The following is a 7607-nucleotide window of genomic DNA, read 5'->3' on the forward strand; positions in this document are numbered from 1 at the left end:
GTCCCAAAAAGCTCCCAACTCAATGCTCCCCCCATTTCCTATGTGTCTCTCTATCCGTCCTACTACTGACTGTTTACTCTGCTTTTTTTTTTCCTTTTTTTTTTAAGATTTATTTATTTATCATACATAAGTACACTGTAGCTGTCTTCAGACATACCAGAAGAGGGCGTCAGATCCCATTACAGATAGTTGTGAGCCACCATGTGGTTGCTGGGATTTGAACTCAGGACCTCTGGAAGATCAGTCAGTACTCTTAACTGCTGAGCCATCTCTCCAGCCCTGTTGTTTTTGTTGTTGTTGTTTTTTTTTTTTTGTCTTAATAATCCTATTTTCCTGTCAAGAGGTTGCTTGCTTTGCCTCTTGACCTATGGTTGACCTTACTCAATCCTGTTTACAATGTTCAAGGAGAAAGCTCTTGGATTAAAGGTGTATACTGTCACTCCCACTCCAGTGGAGTCTGTGTGACATGAAGCTCTTGTGCTTCGTTTCTATCCAGAACAGAGGCCTGTGCCTGGAACGGCTTGGCCTCCTGGAGTCTCCCTACAAATAGATGATGACTGGGGTCTGTGCTTGCGGTGGAGGTGCCTTCTGTGTTCTAGCCTTGGTGATCTTAGCAGCTTTAAGCTGTCAACAATATCTGATTTTAAGAACATAGCAGTGTGGGAAGATGGTCATGTACCTTTAGATGTTTCAGGAACTGAAAGTTCAGAGACGGAAACGTCTCACACCACCATGATCCTGATGAACTCAACGTCTGTGATGAATTCAACTGCTGCACCCATTAGTTCCCAGCAAATAGGAGAGAAATTAATCGCAGTTACTAAGAGCATGATTGTTCCAGAAAAGCCTTTCCCCCCTTTTGGGAAAGTTTTGTTTAGCATGATTCAGAATAGTAGTGACTCTTTTAGAAAGACCGTGGATGGGCTGGAGAGATGGCTCAGCGGTTAAGAGTACCGACTGCTCTTCCAGAGGTCCTGAGTTCAATTCCCAGCAACCACATGGTGGCTCACAACCATCTGTAAAGAGATCCGATGCCCTCTTCTGGTGTATCTAAAGACAGCTACAGTGTACTTGTATATAAAAAATGAATAAATGAATCTAAAAAAAAAAAAAGAAAGACCGTGGATAAGTCCCAACAAGTTGAGCAAACTTATCGAGAGTTAACTAGAAGGAAAAGAGAAACTAACATTGAGCAAGAAATGAAAGAAATTATAGAATGGTTACAAAAGTTTCCATATTATTCTGAGGGGCCATAAACATAGAGTTTAAACTTTATTAAAATAAAGGTAAATGTTGAATGCATATCTGGTGCCCACAGTCTGGCAGTATAACTGCAGTCTTCTCAACTATTGTCTGCGGCTGAGAATTGTTTCCTGGACTATCCATTCAGCTCTCCTCCTTGCAAGGGACATTTGGTGGGGTGATGAATAAGAGCTGGATGACTGCCAATTATGATGCACCTGTTCTAACTGCTTAAATCTATGCCAAGAAGTAAAGCTTTTTGCAGCAACACACACCTCAAGTTTGTGTCTGTCTGTCATGCTGAATCCGTTCTCTACCTGAAATCCAAACCTTGGTCCCTCTGCTGATACACTCCCCTGGGTGGTCTGCGGCAAGTGGCACCCAAACAGGGACCCTTGGACAGGTAATTCTTTCTTCCTCCCATTCTTCTTTTTTCCCAGAGAACGGATAGGCTCTCACCGAGAACTGCCCCCGGGCTGCAGTCCTGCCAGTGAAGGTTGGCTGGTTAAGGGTGAGAAATCAAAGTGAAATCATGGGGCAGTCCAGCTCGAAAGGCAAAAGATTATTTTTATCAGTCCTAAAACTCACGTTGGTGGAACAGGGGCTGAAAGTCTCAGGTGACACAGCCTCAGAGTTTTATGACTTTCTTATGAAGGTTTCACCTTGGTTCCCTGAGGATGGAAGTCTCACTCTCCCTGATTGGAAGAGAGTAGGATAGAGATGAAGAAGTACACCTTAGAAAATGGGGAGGGCTCCATCCCTCGGCAAGCATATCCACTCTGGCTACACATCAGAGATATTTTAACTCACAAAACGGATTTGGAATTTTTAGTAGAGGAGACAGCTTCACTGAGCCGTGAAGCCGTACCCTCGGCTCCTGTCACCTCCAAGTCATATGACAGCAATAAAAAAAAGGATAAAGAGGATGACATCTTAGATTCAGAAGATGAGGAAGACTTGGAGGAGGAGGCTTCTAGATATGAGCCCTATGAGGATAGGGATCATCATCATGACAGGACAGCTCTGTCCATGAGGAGGCCAAAGCCCAAGCCTGCTCCTAGGAAGAAAGGTTTTCTTACTCCTATAGGGTTCCACGAAGCCATTGCTCAAGCTAGGCAAGAAGGGGATGCTACCTTTGCCTTCCCTGTGATACATCATTTGGACGGTGAGGATGAAGAGCCTGAGTGGGAACCTCTCCCTCTTAAGACCCTAAAAGAATTACAATCAGCTGTTAAGCAGATGGGAGCTTCTGCCCCCTATACAGTACAGATTGTGGACATGGTGGCTAGTCAATGGTTGACTCTGCATGATTGGCACCAGAGGGCTAAAGCTACATTGGCCCCAGGGGACTATGTCCTCTGGAGAACAGATTATGAGGAAAGATCAAAAGATACAGTGTACAAGTATGCTAATGCTAAGAAGGGTCCTAAGGTTACCATGGATATGCTACTTGGGAATGCGTCCTTCCTAGCACCTAATGCTCAGGTGGCAATACCAAAACAAATATTGAAGGAAATTACTGCTAATGCCATCTTGGCATGGCAGGCCATTCTTCCTCCTGGGACCAAGGGAACTACCTTATCAGGGGTAAGGTAATCTAATGAGCCTTATCAGGCATTTGTCTCACAATTGGAGAAGGCAATAAGTAGGATGCTGCCCCCCAGTGAGGGGACAGACATTTTATTAAAACAATTAACATGGGAAAATGCCAACTCATTGTGTTAGGACTTGATCAAACCTATAAGAAAATCAGGGAGTCTTCAGGACTATATAAAGGCCTGTATGGACGCCTCACCAGCAGTGGTACAGGGAATGGCCTATGCTGCAGCGATGAAAGGTCAACAGTTCAGCGCCTTTGTAAAACAGACATATGGAGGTGGAAAACATAGACCTCCACCCACATGCTTTGACTGTGGGGAAACAGGACATATAAGGAAAGACTGCAAGAAGGGAAAACAAGGAAGACAGAATAGTAATAGAAAGCAAGCACCAGGACTCTGTCCTAGGTGTCAAAGAGGAAGGCATTGGAAGAATGAATGCAAGTCTAAGTTTAACAAGGGTGGTATAAAAATAGAAGATGCCCAGAACAATCAAAAAACTAGGTGGGGGGCATCCTCTCAGCCCCACACAAAGAGAGGGCTGCTTTACAGAAGCAAAAGCTGGGTTAAATCCAGAAGCACCAGAGTTTATTATTCATGATTTGCCAAGGGCAACTCCAGGAAGTGCAGGGTTAGATTTGGCCGCTAGTCAAGATGTGATACTATCTAATATAGATGGTGTCACACTGGTCCCTACTTCAGTTCTAGGGACGTTGCCTGAAGGGTGTACGGGTCTTCTTATTGGAAGGAGCTCTAATTACAAAGTAGGGCTTGAGGTCTTGCCTGGAGTTATAGATGCTGACTTCACAGGGGAAATTAAGGTCATGGTTAAAGCTGGAAAGGAGACCTGTATAATAAGAAAGGGACAATGCATAGCCCAACTATTATTGCTACCTTACATAAGATTACCTAACCCTGAGATAAAGACGGAGAGAGGTCAGGGACAATTTGGTTCCTCAGACTTGGTGGCCTGGGTAGCTGACATAGGAAAACAAAGGTCTTTTAAGAAAATAAGGATTAATGGAGAACTTTTTAATGGTCTCCTAGATAGAACCTGCTTAGCAGGAAAAGACTGGTCACAGTCTTGGCCTACGGAACAAACCTCTTCCTCCCTACAGGGACTATCAGCACAGCAAGTGGAAATAATTGCTATAATAATGGCCGTTGAAGAGTTTAATAAAGCCTTTAATCTTTATACAGATTCTAAATATATACTTGGGCTTTTCCCAGCTATAGAGACAGCCTTGCTAGCTGAAAACTCAGTTATTTTACCCCTGTTGATGAAACTACAGAAGTTGATACAGAGTAAAACTTATAAGTTCTATGTGGGACACATAAGGGGTCATACTAAACTACCTGGACCCCTAGCTCAGGGTAATGAGCTGGCAGATTCATGTACTAGAATCTTTAAGGCCTTGGAACAGGCTAAGGAAAGCCATAATTTACATCATCAGAATGCTGTGGCTTTGAAAAGAATCTTTGGCATAGCTTGAGAACAGGCCCAGCAGATTGTTAACCAATGTACTACCTGCCCCCATGCGGGGGCAGTACAGAAAATGGGTGTTAATCCCAGAGGCTTAAAGCCTCAAGTGTTATGGCAAATGGATGTTACTCACATGTCTGAGTTTGGAAGGCTTTCCTATGTGCATGTCACTGTAGACACATAATTCACATATGATTTATGCATCAACAAGAACAGGGGAAGCGGTAAAAGATGTTATTCAACATTATGTGATAGCTTCACTTATATGGGAAGACCCAGAAAGCTAAAGACAGACAATGCTCCAGCCTATGTGTCAAAATCCTTAAAGAAATTTTTGGCCACATGGGGCATAGAACATAGCACTGAAATTCCATATAATCCTCAAGGACAAGCAATTGTGGAAAGAGCACATCAGACATTAAAAGCTCAAGTACAGAGATTTAAAAAATGCTAACTCATATCTCTCTCCTCACCACTTATTAACTCATGCTTTGTTTGTTCTAAATTATTTGAACACAAGTGAGGAGGGAGTAACTCCTGTTACAAGACATGCTGTAACGGGAAGTACAATTCCCGAACCTCTAGTTCTGTGGAAGGACTTACTTTTGGGAGCCTGGAAGGGGTCCGATATTTTAATTGCCTCAGGATGAGGCTATGCTTCTGTGTTTCCACAGGATACAGACTCCCCGATCTGGGTGCCCGACAGACTCATCAGACCGGCCCCGAGTTCAGCTGTCGAGAAGAGGAAGGCACAGGCAAAAGCAGACTCTGTGAAAAACCCAAGCAGCCTCACAGGGACTTTCCCTAGAGGAGATGGCAGAGAAAAGGAAGTTCCCAACTCTGATGCAGCTGAAGAATTTAACTAAAGAAGCAAAGGATATCGTAATATCTGCTCATTCTGAAATGACTGCTATTAATATTTTTCTTGTCTTATCGTGTAACTTGTGAAGCCTGTATTTTGTCTGTGTTTCCTCTGGATTGGATAAAGAATTTGCTGTTATGTTGCTTGTAAAACGACCTGTTTATGTTATGCTGACAGTAGACTTGGACTCTGATCCTTGGTTTGATAATTCTGGATTACAAGCTTTAGAAACTATTAATGACTTAATTAGACCTAAGAGATTTGTGGCCACCTTAATTTTAGGAATTTCGGCATTGATTGCTATCCTAACATCCTTTGCCGTATCCACTACAGCTTTAGTTAAAAGAGATGCAGACAGCTACTTTTGTTAATGAAATGCATAGAAATATTTCTGTGGCAAGAATTAATGCCTTAGAAGAGGTGATTTTAGAATTAGGACAAGATGTTGATTCTATTAAGACCAGGCTTGCCTCCAGATGTCACTCTAGTTTTCATTATATCTGTGTGACTCCTTTACCTTATAATGAATCAGAGAACTGGAGTAGAACTAAAGCTCATTTCCTAGGAGTTTGGAAGGATACAAATATTTCTTATGACATGCAACAATTACAGGAACAGATTACAGCCATGAGTCAGAGACATTTAGATGCCTAGAACATGGATAAACTTGCAACATCATTTACTAAAACATATAGATATCTTCCATTTATGTGTGGTTTACTCATTTCTCAGTAGTGATGTTTGAAAGATTTAGTCTCAAGGTTCAATGGAACTGGATTTGGAATGCATTGGGGTGCTTTAAATAGGGTTTAATGGGCTATCCTAGCAGAAATATGGAAGGCTTTGTTACTGCAAGTGATTTGAATTGTGCAGACCTGACCCTAGAGATTTTGGTGGAGAATTTCAATATGTGGCTAAGAAACGGTTTTTGTGGCATTTTGGTGAAGAATATGGCTACTTTTTGCCCTTATGTGGAGAGTTTGCTTAAGGCTAAGGTAAAGAGATTCAGATTAATTTCATTGACAAGAAGTCTCAAACAGAGCCAGCAGAGACTCTGTTCCCTGGTCAAGTCTCATGAAGAGCATTCTGAACAAGTGTAGCAAGGTTAGAAAGGAAAAATATAAAATACATGGTTCAAATATTAAAGGGGCAACCAGGAAGTGAAATGGAGCTGAATCCTGTGCTCAGGATACTAAATTAAGAATTGGTGTCCTTGGGCAAGATCCCACCCAGCCAAATTTAGGTCCAGGTATGGTAGCACACAGCTTTAACCCAGGAGTCCAGACCTCTGAGTTCAAGGCCAGCCTGGGACAGCAAATTCTAGGTGAAGAAAAACTTAAATCCAGGCTTGGTGGACCACACTTTAATCCCAGTGTTTAGGAGACAGGCATGCAGCTCTGGGAGTTCAAAGTCAGTCTACAGAGCAAGTTCCAGGACAGCCAAGCTTAGGCAGTGAAGGAGCTGGAAAACAAAGCTGGTAATAATGTAACAGAACAAGGGGGCCATGTTCCAGCCCCAGCAAGCAGCAGAACTCAGCAGCTTTGGCCACGTGGCTCTGGCTTTAGAGTCCAGAATGCCTGAATAGAAGGCGTTCCTGGGGCAATTGATGCTGGTTAGCTGGAGCTAAGGAATTAGTGATTGAGAAGAGACCAGCATCACTGAGAAAGAAGCTGTGTTCGAGAGGAGGCCAAGGTTGTACCTTGTGCTGCTGCTGTACTTGGTAATGTGTGAGAGTCACTCAGGTGGTAGTGGTTTGGAAATTATGAAGGAGTCACAAAGAACAGCTGAGGCTTGGCACAGTGAAAAGCTAGGGAAGCCACTGGTGAAGGGGTCATGCAAGGAGTTGAGGCTTGCACCATGAAGAGCTAAGGCTTGTCATCTGTGAGGCTTATTGGTGAGGCCTAGTAATGTTGTGCCAGGGAAATGTTAGTGGTTCCCCAAAACCAGATTGGAATCAATCTGATGCCACTCATAGCAGGGTCTTTATTCTATTCCATATATAACCTCCATGTATCACCATCATGGAGGACAGTTTTGGTGGTTTGAAAGGAAAAAAGTTTAAAATTGCCCCCAGACAAAAAAGTTGAAGCCAAAGAAAAAAAGTAGTTGGGCCCTTGAACTGCCTGTTCCCAGGAACTAGCTGACCAGAAAGAGTAATTACACCAGCTGGTTCAGCCACTTTGTTCTAGGAACCAGCTAAATTGCACCAGCTGGTTCAGATAATAGCAGTGATTAAAACAATCATGAGAAATGGGGAGGGTTCTTCCTTGATTCAGTATGTTTTTTCCTTTAATGTTCCCTTCCCAGCCATTCGAGGTCAAACCTCCTTTACCTTCAGTGTGATAGGAGTCTCAACCCCGGCTATTGGTTTCTGTGGTCCCTATCCATAAACTCTTTGTTGATTGCATCAAGATTGGTCTCT

Source organism: Rattus rattus, chromosome 1, assembly GCF_011064425.1.
Source record: "Rattus rattus isolate New Zealand chromosome 1, Rrattus_CSIRO_v1, whole genome shotgun sequence".
In the NCBI taxonomy this organism is placed as follows: domain Eukaryota; kingdom Metazoa; phylum Chordata; class Mammalia; order Rodentia; family Muridae; genus Rattus; species Rattus rattus.